Genomic DNA, 18,542 nt, shown 5'->3' with positions numbered 1-18,542 from the left:
AGACTGGCAGAGATCAGTCCTTGTTACTAACACAGAAGTTTGAGAGATCCAGCAGACAAAGGCTGGGGGTTTGCAGGTTAATTCACCACCATCCAGTAGATTTCACCTTAAGCCTACAAAGCTGCTTTGTTATGAGATCATATATGAATAATGTACACATTTTAATAGGATGTATTTAAAATACGGTAGTTTAAACTGATGGCGACATGGGCTGTGATTAAGCTGAAGACAGCAATTGCTCTCTATACAAATCTGACAGAGATTGAGAAAGCTGGGTCCTAAGGTGCGTGGGAGCAATGCCTGGTCTTGGATCATGCTGCTCTGAGAGTGGTGAGATAGAGAGGATCCATGTTTAACTTACCAACTTCCTTGCCCTCTTCAGAATATGGTATTGTCTGCCTCCTCTCTGCTGACTTTCACCCCCGTATCCAGGAGGTTTCGCATTAAGAAAATCTCCAAATAAAAATCATTACGTTACTGACCCTCAAATAAATTGCATGTAAACAGCTATCTGCAATCAACTGTGGCTTAAAATGTTACCAAGGTTCTCAGCCTCTATCAGGAAGATCTTTAGTTCAGTCTTGGCCTGACCTCGACAGGGCAAGGCGTTCCTTGAACAATAATAGCTAGAATTGCTTTCCATCCAGGTTCCTGCACACTAGAAATGCTTCCAGGAGAGAATAGTTTAACCAAAGAATTCTTGCAAGCACAGAGCAACACCCAACAGGGCCAACTATGATTCTTTAAAAGCTTACATCTTCTATTAGGACACTTCATGCCCCTGTAGAGTTGAAAATTTGAAAATACTTTGTGTTTCAGTGACTTCCTGCCTCCAGAGTACCTACCAAAGCTACCAGGAATTAGTCTCACCTGCTATCATGTTAGTACAGCTCCCACAAAACAACAGAGCTCATAGCAGCCACAGGGCAGTATGACTTCTCCACCCACCTGATAACTTTCTGGTCAGTTATGAAGTATCTGTAAGGACAGACATGGAAAGCCAAGCATGGAGGCCTCTCTCTGATTAGGGTATTTAAATAAAACATTTTCCAGAATCTCAAGCATGCACATGTACACACTTAATCTTAAAATCTGAGTTCAGTGAAATATGTTCTATATACTTAAATGATTCACTAGAGCTTGCAGTCATAGGTTGTACTTTAATTTAGAGACTTCTGACAGCAATGGCAACAGGACATCCATGGAATTAAATTTGCATTCAACAGAATGACTGTGGATCTGTGCATGAGTACAAAGTACCCCACCTCAGTGTGTGCATGTGCACCTGTCAACTGTGCATATTTCCATGGCAACAGCTGGAAGTACCACAGTGGAACAATTAACAATGTTTGACAAATTATTGCACTAACCCTTTAACCATTTTGAAATTTACCAGAGCCTGTGCTTTCTTGGATTCCTGCTTCTCTGTTTCCTTACTTCTTCCTCCTCCTCCTTTCATTTGACTTTAAGCTTTGACAATCATAGCAAGTAATCGTCAATTAAGTGCTGCAAAGATACTCTGAAGCAACTTTGACATCATATAGCAAGTATCATTAATTTTTCAATTGGCTTTTCTTTAAAGGTCTAGAGCAATTTTTTGTTTTGTTTTATAAGAAAGAATAGGTAAGATGTTAGAGGTTTATATTGAATAGATTTTATTAAAATAAAATACTACAAAGCCCGGGGTTTAAAGAACGTATTTTTATGCTGCCAGTTCAACTTAATAATGTTATTTATTCTAAACTTGATGGAATAGCATTAAAATAATGGCACACACTAAAAAGTCATTAGACTAAGTATTAAAAATGTTATTTCATACTTTAAGGCATGTAAATAATTTATAGTGTTTACTGACCAACTACAAGATAAATAAAGGAAGACCATAAAAGAAGCTGTGTAGCAAAATAAGGCAGCTGAGCACTGTCTAGGTATGGCCTGCAGAAAATGCATGGACTGTTAAAGTGAACAGTACTGATGGATTCTGTGCTGCCCTTGAATTGAAGAACACTGGAAGTTTACCATGCCGTGTGGGGCCACTCAGTTGTTTATTGTCTCTATGCCTCAATTTTGTAATTTATAGAAGGAGGTCATTTGTGCAATGAGATGAGAGGTATAAGAATAGACTTTGAAAGTACTATTGTAGTGACATTAGAGGGAAATGGTGGTGAGATAGACCATGGGCAGATTGTCTTTGGTAGAGATCTCTCTCTGTGTCTGTCTCTGTCTCTGTCTGAATACATCATCATCTCTAGATGATGGTACTGTTATGGGAAGCTGTGGAAGCTTTAGAAAATGAGGCCACACTGGAGTAGAGAGATTACTAGGGCCAAGTCTTATTGTTATCACTCCACCCCAGCGTTGCTCTGTTCTCTGCCTCCAAGTAAGTATGCTATCTCACCAGGATGAACAGGATTCCCTCATCTGGGAGCCAAATCAACTCTGCCTCCTCCCTCATAAGTTTCTTCTATGACCTGTTCTGTCACAGGCATACAAGTTTGTTATGTAATTTTGACACATTCAACATGTGAAGAAAAGTCACTGTAATTAGCAAATCTTTCATCTTATAGATTTATTGCTTCTCTGGAGGGGAGTGTTTCATTTTTTCTGTTTATTTTATTTATTCAGATTTATTCATTTATTCATGTGTGTGTGTGCACACATGCACGTGCAAACATACACTTTTGCTATGGTGTATACATGAAGTTGGGGGACAGTTTAAATAAATCCATTTTATCTTCCCACCATGTGGGTCCAGGGTTTGACTCATATTTTTTACTTACTTTGAAATGTACACGTTACTAGCTGTGAGTCCCCCTAGTGTGTTAGAATGTTAAAATTCCTTTTCTGACTATATGAAATACTCAGTTAACCTTCCATGTTCCCCATCTCCTCTCCACATCTAACTTCTAATGGCTACCATTTCTATGTCTGAGCATCTGCCTGTGTTTAGCATCCACACAGGGATGAAATCACATGGTATTTTCCTTTCTTTCTCTGACTTCTTTCATGTAAGACAATGTCCTTTAGTTCTATGTATGTTGTCATGAGAGAAAAAGTGCCATATATTGTGATATTTTTGCATGTGTGTGTGTGTGTGTGTGCATGTATCTGTGTATGTGTGCTCACATGTGTGTGTGTGCACGTATCTGTGTATGTGCGCTCACATGTGTGTGTGTGTGCATGTATGTTTATGTGTGTATGCATGCATGTGTATGTGTGTGAGTGGTATAACATATATACTCAATCTTTCCGGAGGAGCATGCTTTGTTCCATTCTGTGTGTCTGTCCCATCTTCCCTTATTTGATCTTTTCTCCTAATAACTTCCACCCTCTTATAATTTTAGTTTGTGTGCATCACATCTGTTTTGATGCTGTCCCATATCCAGCTCATTTTCTTTGTGTTCATTAGTTTAAATCTCCAGAAAATGGAAAGGTATTAGCTGGCATTCCCTTTGAATGCAATGCCATGCCTGGGACCTTATGTCATTGTATCTTGTTTCTGTGGTTTTTCAAGGATGACTTGGAGGAAGCAGGAGGAGAAGAAGGAGGAAGAGGGAAATGGGAGAATGATTGGCATTGATGTCTGAGGTAGTTGAAATTAATTCAAATTTTCATATGTATATTTTATGTAATCTAAGTGACATTCTTGGTTCATGTACTTAGGCATCCTCCAAATACATAATGAGTTCATGGTGTGCCTACAACTGTCCTGGGTGCTAAATATAATAGGGAACAAAACAATGTCATTCATGCCCTCTGTCAGTGTGTTTTTTAAAATATTCATACAGTTTAGTTTTCTTCCCCCGCCTCTCTCTTTGGTATTGACAGAAATATGCCTAAGAAGTTTAATACTTTCTTCCAAATTCAAAGAGTCCTTATGAAAATAAGAGATTTTAGAAAGTGCCTAGGGAAAGTACTTAAAAGTATTGTAAATATTCATATTAAGAGGTATTTATTGTTTCAATAGTGCCTTCCAAATTTTTAGCCTGGGATTATGATAAAATAAGTGTATAATAATAGCATAATTAACTGAACTTTTCAAGTTACCTAAGTTAGAGAGATAAGGTAGATTTATGTAATTTGCATTATTTGCAAGGGTAATTTTTCCCTGCTGATCATATATGCCATAAATTCCTTCTGAATACCACTGGCAAATAAATTACAAGATGTAGCATTAATTGTTTTAGAGATGATTTATGAAAATAAGGCTTTTGTGCACTGGATAAACAAAGGGAGTGGGTAAAGTAAAAGCATTTGGCAGGGAAGATGTTCTGAGTTTAGCTATGGCTTGGAGGAAGGTTTGGCTGTGGGAAAGAGTAGAGTGAAATGGGAAGGAAGGTCTTGTGTGTGTGTGTGTGTGTGTGTGTGTGTGTGTGTGTGTGAGAGAGAGAGAGAGAGAGAGAGAGAGAGAGAGAGAGAGAGAGATTGAGAGAGAGAGAGAGAGAGAGAGAGAGAGAGAGAGAGAGAGAGAGAGAGAGCACATACACACACATGCTCACACATGCATGCTTAGGCAAGCAAAGGGACCTCCATGGAGGATGGAGGCAGCAGATAACATGGCAGGAAAGCACAGACACCTGCTAGACCAACACTACTCAGAGAAGCAATGGAAAAATTTAGACCAGAGCATGACATTTTATTGTGAAAATGTGCACTGGGCGAGAAGGGCACTGCTGAAGTGAGACCCAAACTGAAGTATGGTTTATGTCCCAGAGAGTAAAGGAAAGACAGTCATGTGACTGTGTGAACAGCAGTAAAGTGACAGTGCTTGGAAATTCACTTACCATATCTAAACTGAAGAAATCAGGCTCTGGTTGGACAAGTCACTTTAGCAATGATTATGCGTTTGCCTTCCTGGAAACTGAAAGGATGACATCTCGAACTGGGTTGTAGGATTGGAAAAAGAGGAAGGGGTGATTGGGAACAAGCTGAGAGAAAAGGGAATACGGATCAAGCTGGAAAGCTTAAGAGAGCCTGTAAAAGAAACAGAGGCCCTAGCACAATGTTTGCTGTGTGAGCAAGTCTAAACATGAGGACCTTGGAGTGAGCAGAAGTTCCCACCAGGCCAAGTTTGAACTTACACGCTTGACATAGAGAACATCCCATAAAAATGCTTCATTTAAAGATAGTCCCAAATAGACAGTTAATCTGTCCTAAAGAAGAGAGGACCAGGGAATCTGGGAAATGTAGCAATTTTTGGGATTTGTTTTGAAAGACAAGGTTGTCTTCAGAACCGGAGAATCACTATGCAGGGTGTGACCAGCATTATAAACATGGTCATATTGTCCAACACAAATCCAGATGAACATGGTGTGGATACAGTGAGAGATCCTGTTTTTGTCCATGGGAATCTGTGAAGCTGAGACATAAAGGAGGTAGGGGACTTGATAAGTAGAGGGAATAGGTGTTTCAAAGACCCAAAGCATGTTGAAGAACTACAAGTGCACTTTGAGCTCTTGAAGTAGAGAGTGTCAAGGGTGAGCTGTGCAGCTAGCCAGACAGACTCCCATTAGATCAGAAGGAAGTTTTTATGCCGGACTCTGTGCCTTATCCTGGAGGTATATAGTCTGACAGAATCTCTGATGGGTTTGAGCAGGAGATAATACACAAGACCACCTTTCTTTACACCCATTTAAAGACTGGGCAGGGCTTTAACTGTGTGGAGAGCTGATGACCCAGTGACTGCAAGCTTTGTAGGTCACTACTGACCCTCCTGTGTTCCACTGAAGCTGGCATTCTGCTAGGATTTTCTGACTTAAACCAAATCCTATGGACACCTATTTCCTCTATGGCCATGATTTCAGAGTTGATACCTACTCCTTCAGGCTATCACTTGACAATAGTCAACCCCTCTCCTAAGGTCAGTACTGGACAACAGTCATCTCCTGCTCTAGAAGCAGCACTGGCTAGCACCTCCCCATCAAGAGGCAGCACTGGACATAAGTCCACCCTCCTTGTTCTTTTCTTTACCAAAGATTTTTCTCATATTCTCAAAGAAGTGTTAGTTCATACATGGCTTACTCCATGAACACCTCTTCATGAAAGCCAAGTTGGGATGAGCTGGCACTTTCTGTCATCCTTCCTCTATGCCTGGCACATGCCTGATATCCAGCCCTTGGCACCTCACCTGCGTCACAGTGAGATGAATGAAAAGCTGCTGTGTTAATCCAGAGGAGGAGTATGTATATTACTATTATTACATATGTATTATACATTGTACATCATATATTATATAAGTATATATAATATAATATATGATTATAATATAAATTATAATATATGATTATATATTATATTATATATAAAATATATAATTTATATGTAATATATCATATATCATATAATATGATGCATAATATGTTATGCAATGTATATATCATATAAGTAATATATAATATATTAAATAATGTACATATTACATATGTACATATATATTATATGTAACATATTAATATATAATATCTTACATCTTACAAACATATTAAAATATGTTTATTTTTACCATTACATGGTATATAATTTATAATAAATTATCTAGTATATATCATATCATACACCACACATTATATATCATATATCATATGTCACACATCACATCATATTTCATATGTAATATAAATGCATATATATATGTACATATATAATACAGAAAAGCTTGCAGTTCCTGGATAATCAAATATATGTTATATGTTGCTCACTGCTGCTTCTATCTGTTTCAATATAGAAAAATCCAATTTCATGCAGAGTATTATTAATTTTATTTATGATTGTTGTGTATGTCTGTTCATAGTATGCACACACACATACTTGTGTGTGTGTGTGTGTGTGTGTGTGTGTGTGTGTGTGTGTGCGCGCGCGCGCGCGCGCACGTGCGCTGGCCAGCATGACTGCCCTTGCTCATATGCAAGTCAGAAGACAACCTTTGGAAGTTGTCTCTGCTCTTCCAGTGTTACCCTGGTTCTGGGGATCAAATTGGGTTCATCAAGTTTGTGCAGCTTTTCCTAGCTGAGCCGTCTCACCAGCCCCTTGCACTGCAGTGTCCTAAGGACATTTGCACTGCTCAGCGGCAATCACAGTCATCCATCGCCAGCAGTTCACCTTCATCTTCAATCCTGATTTGCTGGATTTGAGATGAAACTTGCAGAAACACTGCAGTGATCTTGCTATGGATCTGACAGCTGATTTCAGAAGCCTCACGTGACTGAGGAGGAAATGAAGGCAGATCTGTAGCAGAAATGAGAAACAGTAAAGGAGCCGTAGGCTGCAATTAACTGGAGGTTTTTGTGACTGTAATGTTAGGTTGAAGCATAGTCCTGAAATCAAGGAAGAGAAAATCCTGTTTTCTATACTTCCCAGATTACTTGAAGTAATGTATGCAGAAAGGATGAAAAATCAAAAGCATCATGAGAGATAAAGAAAAATGTTAATTAGGGTTTGGTTAAAACAAAAATTAACACCTGCTGTGAGAAACGTCATCTTAACTTCTGATGCTATTTAAAGAACGTGGAAAGCACATGCTGTCTCAGACTGACAGAAAATAGAGACATCAGGACTCAGGGAAATAACTGATCATGGTGGCCACTGAGGGAGAACACTGCTGAGGAAGCAGCTAGTCCTCTGTCATGAGTGGCATCTGCTGTGATACCTGGTGGATACCTGGTGGCACAGAACCAAACTAGTAGTGGCTTCTTAGACAACATGGCGCCAGGGTTCACTCCAACTGAATTTTGTTTAAAATTCTTTTGGTTGGGACAGAAAACCAAACCATATCCAGTTATAGTTTCTCAAGTATAAAAGAAAATGTTAGGAATCATATTTGAGAAATGTCATGTGGTTAGAGGCAAGGCTGAGCAGTGGAAGTTAAGAAGAGTGGCGCTCAGTCCCTCCATCTTAGCCATCTCTCCTCACTCTCCCTGGTCTGACTGTCCAGTATGGTACCTCTATTTCTCATTGGTTCACTGCAGTGGGTAAGAAGGGCAAAGGCTGGAGGCTTCTGTCTTAACAAGCCTATGTTAAAGTCCTGAAAAGAGGCTTCATAATCATTTAAGTCTGGCCAAGAGAAAAAAACATGATAAGAAAATTGATTCCAGTTGTTAAGTTGTGAGCCTTTTCAAAGAGTGTCTTGACCATGAAAGTTTCAGCGTGGCAAAGGACACACTCCCTGCCTTAACTTGTGTGACACTTGTGGCCAGACCCAAAGGGAAGACACTGGCTGAACCATCTCAAAGGAAGGAAACATGTTTGGAGTTTACCTGGAGGAGCCACAATCAATTTAGGAGCATAGCTAGGGACCACTGTGAAATTCTTATTACCACAGCCTGGCCAGGGATGCAGCAAATGAAGTAAGGCTTTTCTTTTCTGAGAGTTTGGAAAACTTTAAGGCAAAGTCAGTGGTGTGTAGCAGCTCAGGTCCTTGCAAACATTTGTGGCTGTGCCTGAAAGCCAGAGTGGGCTGGAAGTCTGTGGGGTCACGGAGGACAGCCTTGGGAGTTAGTAGAGGAGTCCAGTTTTAGTCTACAGATGAGAAGGTTGGTCCCGGGGGTGAAATGGCAGCAAGTCCTGGTGTGAAGTCCCACTTCTTCACATCACACCTTTCCTACAGCCTGTCCTGGCTCAAGAAGAGCCTTGCTTCTGCGGAGGACTCACTAGACGCCAGAGGCACTTGCTCATGTTTTGAGAAGGAACAAGGTTTGACCACACTGAGTAGGACAAATGCCAACCTCAGTTCACACAGATCTCTGCAAGGATTTCCTACTGAGGAATCTTCTATTTTAATTGTGGTCTTATCTTTCTGAGTTGTTGACTCTGGTGTCATTGTGTGTCCTTGAGGAAGATGCTGGAACTCTGGCTCCAGCCCTTTTCTGTTTCTCTCTCTCATTCCTGGCAAACAGGAGGACAGCAGTCTCCTCCACCACGGTGTGTCCTTGCCAATATTTTCTTCATTCTCACAAGGACAAATACATCCTCCCTCCTTTTTAGGGGACCATTTCTGATATTTTGTCACAGTAAAAGATGAATAAGCATGTATACCAATTTTTACAAACTTTACATTTATGAAGCAATCCCTCAAGTTCTGGGAGAGAATTGACATGAGAACAGAAAACAACATGTGCCTCTGGTAGATCCCATTTGCCAAGCCTTGTCTGTATCTCTTCTTCTCTTTCTAAGGATGATTTAAAATAAGGGCAAACTAACTCATGACGGATGGAATCAGGCATCAGAATGAGTGTCTGTTCACACTGCTTTTGCCTAATCTGCTGTAGAAGAAGAAGAAGATGATGATGATGACAGTGATGATGATGATGAGATGATGGAGATGATGATGATGATGGAGATGATGATGATGGTGATTATGATGATGGAGATAATAGCACTGGTGAAAGGTTGCCCTGCTGACTAGTAAGTGGAGGTGGATCTGTTTGGCTATTCTGAGAATGTAGTCAAAGTGCTGTGATAAATAATGAAATGAAAGCTGAAGCACATGTACTCTCGTGCTTCTCTGAAAAGCCATAAGGAGAATGTTAACTGTTTGAATGTTTCATTATATTTTATATTTCATAACATGCTGCAGGGCACATAAAGAATAAAAGGTAATGGCTAAAGAAACTGGAGGAGCAGGAGTGTTGAGTTCTGGAATTGAAGATGATCATCAGCCTTGCTTACAGTGGGTAAATAGCACACTATAAAAGCCTTGAGAAGGAGAAGGGCAGCAAACAGAGACTGGCCCTGACTGAGAATCTAATCAGCTCTACAGCAGGACCCAGTTGGGCTAAATAAGAGACAACCTTGCTTGTTTCCCAAACACTAATGCTGGAGGTCAGGGCAGAGCTACTGTTCAAGCTTGCTACAGAATATGACAGTGGCTATGTACTGCCTGTCTCACCATGAGTTATAGATGAAAACACCAAGTCCAGGACAACCGGGATGCATGGGAAAGAGATAGCACTTCGAAACACCTGTTGTCTTCATCCCATGTCCTTTCACAGGGAGCACAAGATCTGTTCAGAGTGACCCAGGCATGGCCCAGCTAGCTGAGGATGCAGTCATAGATTAGAAGCCCTGACATTCAAGGACAACAACTTCCAAACACTTCATTTTCTCTGTGTGAATATCTGCTCTAGAGGGTGGGCTTCCATCTCCTATAGTTTGGATAAGAAATGTCTCCTGAAGGTTCTTGTAGTGAAGTATCCAAGGCAACAACATTCAGAGGCGGGACTATGAGAGTGATTGGCCCGTGAGGACGGGGCTTTGGGAGCACTGGGATGGTGAGGGCTCCTCAGTGTGTTAGTATACTGATGGTGTCAAGCTCTGATGAGGTATTGAGAGGCAGTGGTAACTCAGCCAAGGGGCAGTGTCTGTAACACCTGTGTCTTGTCTCTGCTCTTGGCGCTCCACGTGTTATGAGATATGCAACTGCATGCTTTCCTCCATGATATTCTATCCCATCCCATCCCAGAAACACATAGCTAAAGGAGCATGCACTGAAACCCGTGGAACCAAGAGGAAAGGTCCTTTTCCCCCCGCCCCCCCACCCCCCCCCCGTTAAGTTGATTTTCTCCAGAACTTTGTTACAAGCATGAAATTTGGTCTAATCCAGGTGGCAAGTATCTTCTTAAACTGGCCAGGGATATTTGTTGGTTAATGTTGGAACAGATATAAATATCATCAAATATGGGAAAATATCATAATTTCCCCTCTGGCAATTAATATTTTTCAGCTACAAAAGCTAGTTTTTAGGTGGATTAAAACAATTTGGGTGACATATATTGCCCTAGGTGACTCAGAAACTATAGAGTATTTAGCAATTGGATAAAATGGTTTGCAACTCTGATCTTTTTAAGTCACACGTGATATATTTTTACATTCAATGTAATTTCATTGTTCTCTATCATGTGCATTATTATATATGCACATGAATGAGTAAAGGCATTCAACCATATTTTTAAAATATTGAAATAATAATTACCATGGTGTGTACAGTGCTTCCAATTCTATTTGTTTCTCTCTTGTATTCTCATATATTAAGTATGTTTGGGGCTGCTGTTGGCAAAACCTTGAATTAGAGAACATAAAATGGCCACCCGAGAGCAGCTATGTTCTATCTGACATGCTGTCTCAAAGCCTCACAGAGTGTATGATTGTATGCTAAAGGGGCCCTCATGGAGCTTAATATGTTCTAAAATGACTAAATACCAATCATTTTCAATATCATCCACTAATCATTTCATTTTGGACCAATCACCTAATTTCTCTCTGTCTTTGTTTCTTATCCATCAAAAGATACCAACAATCCTACTGGCTTTGCAATCTTTCATTTGTTTCATTAATGGAGATTAAAGATTCTCTAGAACAATGTGAAGTATACCCAACATACTTGGCAGCTTTCTCATCGATTCACATCTGTGTTGCCTTGCCATTTCTTTGAAAATGTGAAGTATTTCACATTCATTACCTATGTTGTGCTATCTATAACTCTGGGAGATAGCAGCTTCCAGTATGAAATTATAGATTAGGCATAGAAAGGCTGGCTGCCAGCTCAATGTATGACAGCTAATTCTCAACTGGTTTCTGGAACTTCAAAGCCTGAGACCTTATACAACAGAAAGTAGAATGAGGGAGAGACTGTTTTAGGTAGGTTGGCTCAGCTGCAGAAACCTGGGAGTTGAGTTCTAACATCCTCTTTCTTATATGCTCTGTACCTGTATACCTGGAAATACTTCGATTTGAAGAAGTGCTTGTACAAAAGGCAGGGAAAAAAAATCATACAATTTGGGGCATAAAGACAGAATAAGGAAGAGTATTAATTTACATTTCTTTTAACTTCTGGGCAGTCACTTTCTTTCACAGGCTCCCTTCTCACAGGTCTGTGGAACTTTCATACACAAGGCAGAGTGAGGCAGAAGAGACTGAAGTTGTAACGTTGATAGAGGATGAAGAATTGAGGTGGAAGGTGGGCTGCCTAGAAAGTAGGAAGGAGGGACAACTAGGGTCAGATGATAAATCTAGGAGAATAGAGAATGAGAAAATAAGAACACAAGGGGGAGAGAGTTCTGGGGGAAGGGAGATCAGAGGTACACTGCCTCTGAGGCAGACTCAACCAGCCCTCAGTTCCCAAGTATACTGTAGGAGTGTTAACTAAATGTACCCAATGTATCAAAACTGTGCCAGAGATGAACACCCAAATAAAATGAGCCAGCACAGCATGAGGTAAGGTGGGTCTTTCAGACTATACCTAGCAGCTTGGCTTGCAAAATGAAAAACTTTATAATGGAGCAAGACCTCCTCAGATTTACTCAGGATTCCCATGTACTCAGAGATGTATATAATGATGGAGATGCCCAGGGCTTCAAAAGAGGATCTCTCTGCAATCTCAGTGCATTCTGATCTCCCAACAGGCTAGCAGAGACTGCAGCAGCAGCAGAGAGATTCTTGTTTATGCCCTAGTAATATCCTTTCCTTATTACAGGTGGCAACGCTAGCTAAAAGCTGACACAGAAATAAAGTTCTTCTGGATGGAGTTGCCAGTTTCATTCACTCAAGAGAGAGACTTTGGGAATCGATGTAGTTTTCTGACTATACATATTCCCTGAAATACTTTCTAGGATGTGACCTGAGGAGGAAGGCCCACTTTCACATTATACTTCCTATGAAACTCAAACAGAAAGAGGGAGGTTTGCACTGAAGAGGTCTGGGGCTCTTTTAACATCTGTAACTATTAGCTATTTGAAAAAGGAGATCTGTTGTTGGAGATGGGGTCATTTAGGCATTGTACAGTCAGTGGGTGCTACAGCCCTTCTATTCTGACAACCCAAACTCCTGCGGACATTGGTTAATGTTTCATGGAGTTTGACCTAGCCATCTGCTTAAAGAACCCTGCCACATCCCCAAGACTCACTCTTCAGAGTTTGTAGACCCGAGGCTCCAGCATCCTTTGAGATCCTACTGGAAATTCAGGATCTTGGATCTGGAAAGAGGGTTCAGTGCTTAAGTACATTGGTTTTTCTGCCAGGGGATCTGGCTCTGATTCCCAGCATCCATGCAGTAATGCACAGCTGTCTGTACCTTTGGTTCCAGGGAATCCAATGCCCTTTTTGACCTCCACAGCCACTGCACACAATTACAGAGACTTACATGCCAGCAAAATTCCCATACACTTAAAAACAACTAAATTAAAATATATAAATGCATCATCTGGATGACCCATAGCTACTTATTATGAGTCTTTATTTCTTCAAGGTTTCTAGGGGGGTGATATTACTTTTTATCCACACAGTGTTGTCAGATCTACCATTCTGATCTCGTTTGTCTATTTGTGCACCTCTGGAAAAGGCCTCAAGTTGTGAGCAGTTATCTGTGTAAACTCAAGAGCCTTGGCTTCTCCCAGAGCAACTTTCATTAATTCTAATTTTTTTCTAGCTCCAGCAATGCTCCAGAGTGCTAGAGAATAATATTCAGAAGGCTATCCACAACTGGGAAAGAAGAGGGATTTTGAACCTTCATGTCTGTAAGAATAGCTAATGGGTGCCTGCATTACATGCTGGGCCACCCTGTTAGTCCCTTGTTTACAAGGTACTTGGCTGGTTCTATATTTGAGATTTCCAGGTTGCAGTAATTAACATTGCATCTCATTATTTTACATGGACAAAATGCATAAGCTGAAATAGGGAAGTGTTGCAGGTCTCCTAATGTGACACCAAATGACACTCCTAATTCATGGTGGTCTTTGGATTTTAGAGTCTAGAATAGCATTTAACACTCCTTCCCGTGATTTAGTTTGCACTCTTAAGTACAGGACTAACATTACTAACAAGCTTTTCTTACTTTCACACATAATAACTAATCTTGTTTTCCAATTGCTACTCAACAGTTTTCCAATTGTCTTCATCTGTGGTCTGGATCGGTGTGATTTGTGGTCATTTAGTGATTAAGACAGTAGTGGATTTGGGACACACACACACACACACACACACACACACCTATTGGAGGCTACCTATAGTTGAGTGTATAAGACAAGCAAAGTACAGCCATGCCCTGCTGGGTTCATAAGACCCAGCTTTAGACCTGTCTATCCTGCCCATGATATGAACTTTTTAGGGAGTTATTTCTCTATCACCACTGTGGTGAGCTGCAGTTAATTTTGTTTAGCCGAAGACAATATATTGTATCTTTTGTTCCCTATCTTCCTATCCAGATGTTTAGTCCAAGAAGTTGGAAAACTCAGTACTCTCATATCCAAGGGAGATGACTACTAAACTTTAAGGTTGGAAGAGGCAACTCTGAACTTTTGTTTCCTAGACCTATTGCTACCACGGGCCAGTTAGCAGGTGTTTTGTTGTTTCTTTGTTTAGCGGGTGGGAGGGCAGATGTGTGCTTTTGGTTTTGTTGTGTTTGTTTCCTACCCTGGCATATGTGCCCAGCCCATCTTTCTAGTGCATTTTGTTACTGTTCTGGAATCCTCTCAGATCTCCTGTGATAGTGCACCTCCCCAAGCAGCTTCTTTGATAGGAGATACTGTTGAAGTGCTGCATCCACTCCTTGTTTTGTATGCTCTTCTTGTTGCCTTTATACCACCAGCAGCTACCTTCATGCAGAAGGCCAACTTTATTCATAATATGTGTTCTCTAAGTGATCCTGCAAGCATCTTATCTATCCATCTATCTATCTCCATCTATCTATCTACCTATCTATCATCTATCTATCTATCTATGAGAGTTCTAAGACACTGTAATTGTCTTTGGCCAAGGTACTTAGTGTGGAGCTCTATCTGAATGTGTGCTAGTTATATGCAGCATTCAAGTTTGTATGACTAACATTCTGGGACCAATAGCAACCACATTGTCAAGGAGACTTGCTGTGGAATTAAAGGAGTCTTGACTACTGCGCTGATATTTTCTTGCTATCTAGGTCAAGGGCTCATCTGACATAAGGAGTTATTATTGTTGTCATTGTTTGTTCTTTATGATTCTAATTGCCTGCTTTGGCTTGAAAATGTACATTGCATTGCCATGTTTTTGATTCTGAGTTTAGAAGTGTTTAAAATGAGGAAACTGAACATAGTTCGGTGTGCATGCTTGGACATAGTATACATATTTATACATTTTATGTAACTGTACTTGATCCAAAGCTTAGACTAGATGTTTAGTAATGATATGCTACAAAACAGTTTTTTAAATCATTTTCATAAATGCATAAATAAATCATGCTACCCAGTGTATTTTTATTAGTATAGCCTAATTATTTAATGCACCTATGAATAAAATTGATATAGTATTAAATTATGAGGATCCATATGTTCTCTATGCACTTAAACCACAAAATATTGCTATGAATAACCACATACAGTGTGCTCTGAGTTGATTTTAAGTGTTATACTATCTTTAACTCTGCAGAGCAGGTAAATGTTTGCTTTAACAAAATGGCTTTTGCAATCTATTGTGTCTCTTACTCTAACCTTTTATAGAAGTTCTAAACCATGTACCTTGAAGACTCTGTGTCTCAGGACCCTGAGGCTCCCTTTACCATCTCTGTCATCTATCACCATTGTGCTTTTACCTGGAGAAAGATAAATGCTTTGTATACTTGCTTGAAACAGATGCATCTTTGAAATATGTTTTGTGAAGTTTATCATGTATAGATTTTTGAGTTGTGAAACTGTGGCACAACTGTACATCTTTGTGGTCAGTAGCCAAGCTCGCTAATTTTGTGTCATCACTCTAACTAGTGTGGAACACAATAAAGTCTCCATGTCAAATAAATACTGCCTGGCTATTACAGTTTCTGCCTCCCCATCTGCAGAGTTCCCTGAAGCCTACAGGATGGGAATTGATGGGAACTGAGGGTTCTAAGGTCTCTCACTCTTTGCATATTGTCTGGCTCTGGGTCTCTGTGTTTGTCCTCTCTGATGCAGGAAAAGGCTTCTCTGATGATGGCTGAACAAGGCACTGATCTTCGAGTAGAGCAGAATGCCATTAGAAGTGATTACTATATTCTTTTGGCAGAAGAGTAGTATTTGGTTTTGCCTTAGGTCAGTGCGATACCTAGTCTCAGGTCCTTTGTCACCCAAGTAGTATTGAGTATGAGTCCCATCTCATGGAGTAGGCCTATAGTCAAATGCTATATTGGTTGGATACTCTTCGAATCTTTGTGCTACTATTACACTAACATATATTGCAAGCAGGACACCATTGTAGATCAAAGAATTTACAGATGAATTTGTATTTACATTTTTCTCCTTTGGTAGCTTGCAGAGTATATTCCTGTCCATGAATACCAGTCCATAGAGGTGAAACCACAAATACTAGTTCACAGGGATGAAGACTCTAGGTAGGTATCAGCTCCACTTCTCCAAACTTAATGAGCAATTTAAGTGATATCTTCAGCAATAGAGAATTGTCAGTTTCTGAAGATCCACCAACAGCCCTGTCAATAGCCTGGGTTGCTTGGGGCTTCACATGGACCAAGAACTCAATTAGATGTAACCTACCTACTCTTGGTAGAAAATTAATTTGCTGATAAGAGATGTCCAGTTGGGGACATCTTTATTTGACAATTCCATTTAGAACACCTTCATCTATGTATATATTTTAGGAATCATCTACTATGTTGGGTTTCCATAGGATCCCTCAAATGGCCCTTATTTTTACTGTTCCTATGTGTGTCTTCCAACCTCTCAATGCACACCTTGCTCTATCCTTGAGGACACTAAGGAATTGAGATTGCTTAGAAACATCAGGGCTGGAACACATAGGAACTCACAGAAGCTGTGGCGGCATGCCTAGAGCCTGCACCATCTGCCCCAGGTGGGATACTAGTGTTGAACGAAGAGACTTGGGTAGCAATCCCTGACCCAGAGGCCATCTCAACAGATAGTCACTTGCAAGTGAATAATTAATTTCCTCCAAGGTTCACTCTTAGGGAGAGGCCCCATGCTGAGTCATAGGCAGTCCACACAAAACAAACTCAGTGCTGTGGTTGGAGTGTCCTTGTTTCAGGGCACTTTTCAAAAGCCTTTGAGTATATATAATATGGCTTCCAGTTTTATGTTTTATGGGGTTCGCATGTGTGAAAACAGTGTTGCTCTGTTGTGTTTCTTGTGTTTTTTTTTTCTTGGCTCTTGTTCTTGTTTATTTCTTTTCTCTTATTCCAATTTGTTTGTTTTATCTTATTTTATTTTTATTTCTTCGATGCCTGTTTGTTTTCTAAGTAAAGACAGAATGAATGGGAGGGGAGGAGGAACTGGGAGGAATAGGGGGAAGGAAACTGTTGTCAGAATATATTGTATGAAAAAAAATTATTTTCAGTAAAAGAAAGTGAAACTAGTGCCTAAATCATGTCTCCTTCTTCTGATGGCATGGATGATATCTTGGCTCTGAACTGCTCTGGTTAAAAAGACAATGGAGTTCCATATAGAACTGAGTTTCCACAGGAGTGCCACATGGCCGAAGGCTATTAATTATCTACTTCTATTGTTATCTTTTGTTCAGAACAATAGTGCTCCCAAGGTCCCAGGGAATTTTTCTCCCATACAATTATGTCAGGTTTTGATTAAGCATCATAGTATACAGTTCATTAACAATGTATCTTAAAATGAGTTTTTGATTGAACACTTTTATTGGTCATTTACTGTAATTGATGGTTTCTGCTGAAATTTCACATACTAAATTTGTGAAGACAGTTACAATATTTTTCATTATGTATCACTATGCAACCCACCCTCACTGGAAAACCCAATTTTATTTAAAAAGAAAATACTAACTTTCAAAAATTAGATATTGATCTATGCCAAGGCACTTGTTCTTCTCATGGTTTAATTAGAAAACCAAATCTATTGACATTGAACAAAAGAAAATTTTGGGAAATTTGATAATATGATTAATCTATCCCATTTCCCCCTAGTATCTAAGTCAGGCTTCAGGGAACTAAGTCAACTCATCAAACTGGGCAGGGGCATGACCTGCTTAACTGGACTCTCAGGCAAGTTACTAAGTCTCTCTAGTATTTTATTGGAATGTTCCTTTATTTCTTTATTTCTCTAGTACTGGCTACTAAATGAAAGCCTTCCAAAACTTATTTTAATCAGAAAATAAAAGATTTGGAGTAGACACCATTGCATACACTAGCAAGATTTTGCTGATAGGACCCTGATATAGCTGTCTCTAATGAGACTACGCGGGGCCTAGCAAACACATAAGTGGATGCTCACAGTCAGCTATTGGATGGATCACAGGGCCCCCAATGGAGGAGCTAGAGAAAATACCCAAGGAGCTAAAGAGATCTGCAACCCTATAGGTGGAACAACATTATGAACTAACCAGTACCCCAGAGCTCTTGACTCTAGCTGCATATGTATTAAAAGATGGCCTAGTCGGACATCAGTGGAAAGAGAGGCGCATTGGACTTTCAAACTTTATATGCCCCAGTACAGGGGAACGCCAGGGCCAAAAAGTGGGAGTGGGTGGGTAGGGGGTGGGGGGAGGGTATGGAGGACTTTTGGGATAGCATTGGAAATGTAAAGGAGGAAAATACCTAATTAAAAAAAAAAT

The 18,542-nt window shown here is 40.1% G+C and overlaps 1 long non-coding RNA gene across 1 annotated transcript; it reads left to right on the top strand.

The window, feature by feature from the left end:
• Positions 1-9,174: 9,174 nt before the first annotated feature.
• On the top strand, positions 9,175-17,968 carry Gm39199. Its single transcript, XR_878937.1, has 4 exons — positions 9,175-9,399; positions 13,417-13,569; positions 16,241-16,323; positions 17,896-17,968. It is a non-coding gene; the product is annotated as a predicted gene, 39199 (long non-coding RNA).
• Positions 17,969-18,542: the final 574 nt, after the last annotated feature.

The sequence above is a fragment of the Mus musculus genome, chromosome 8 (assembly GCF_000001635.26).
Source record: "Mus musculus strain C57BL/6J chromosome 8, GRCm38.p6 C57BL/6J".
Classification (NCBI taxonomy): domain Eukaryota; kingdom Metazoa; phylum Chordata; class Mammalia; order Rodentia; family Muridae; genus Mus; species Mus musculus.
This window is presented reverse-complemented; position numbering and strand designations above follow the sequence as displayed.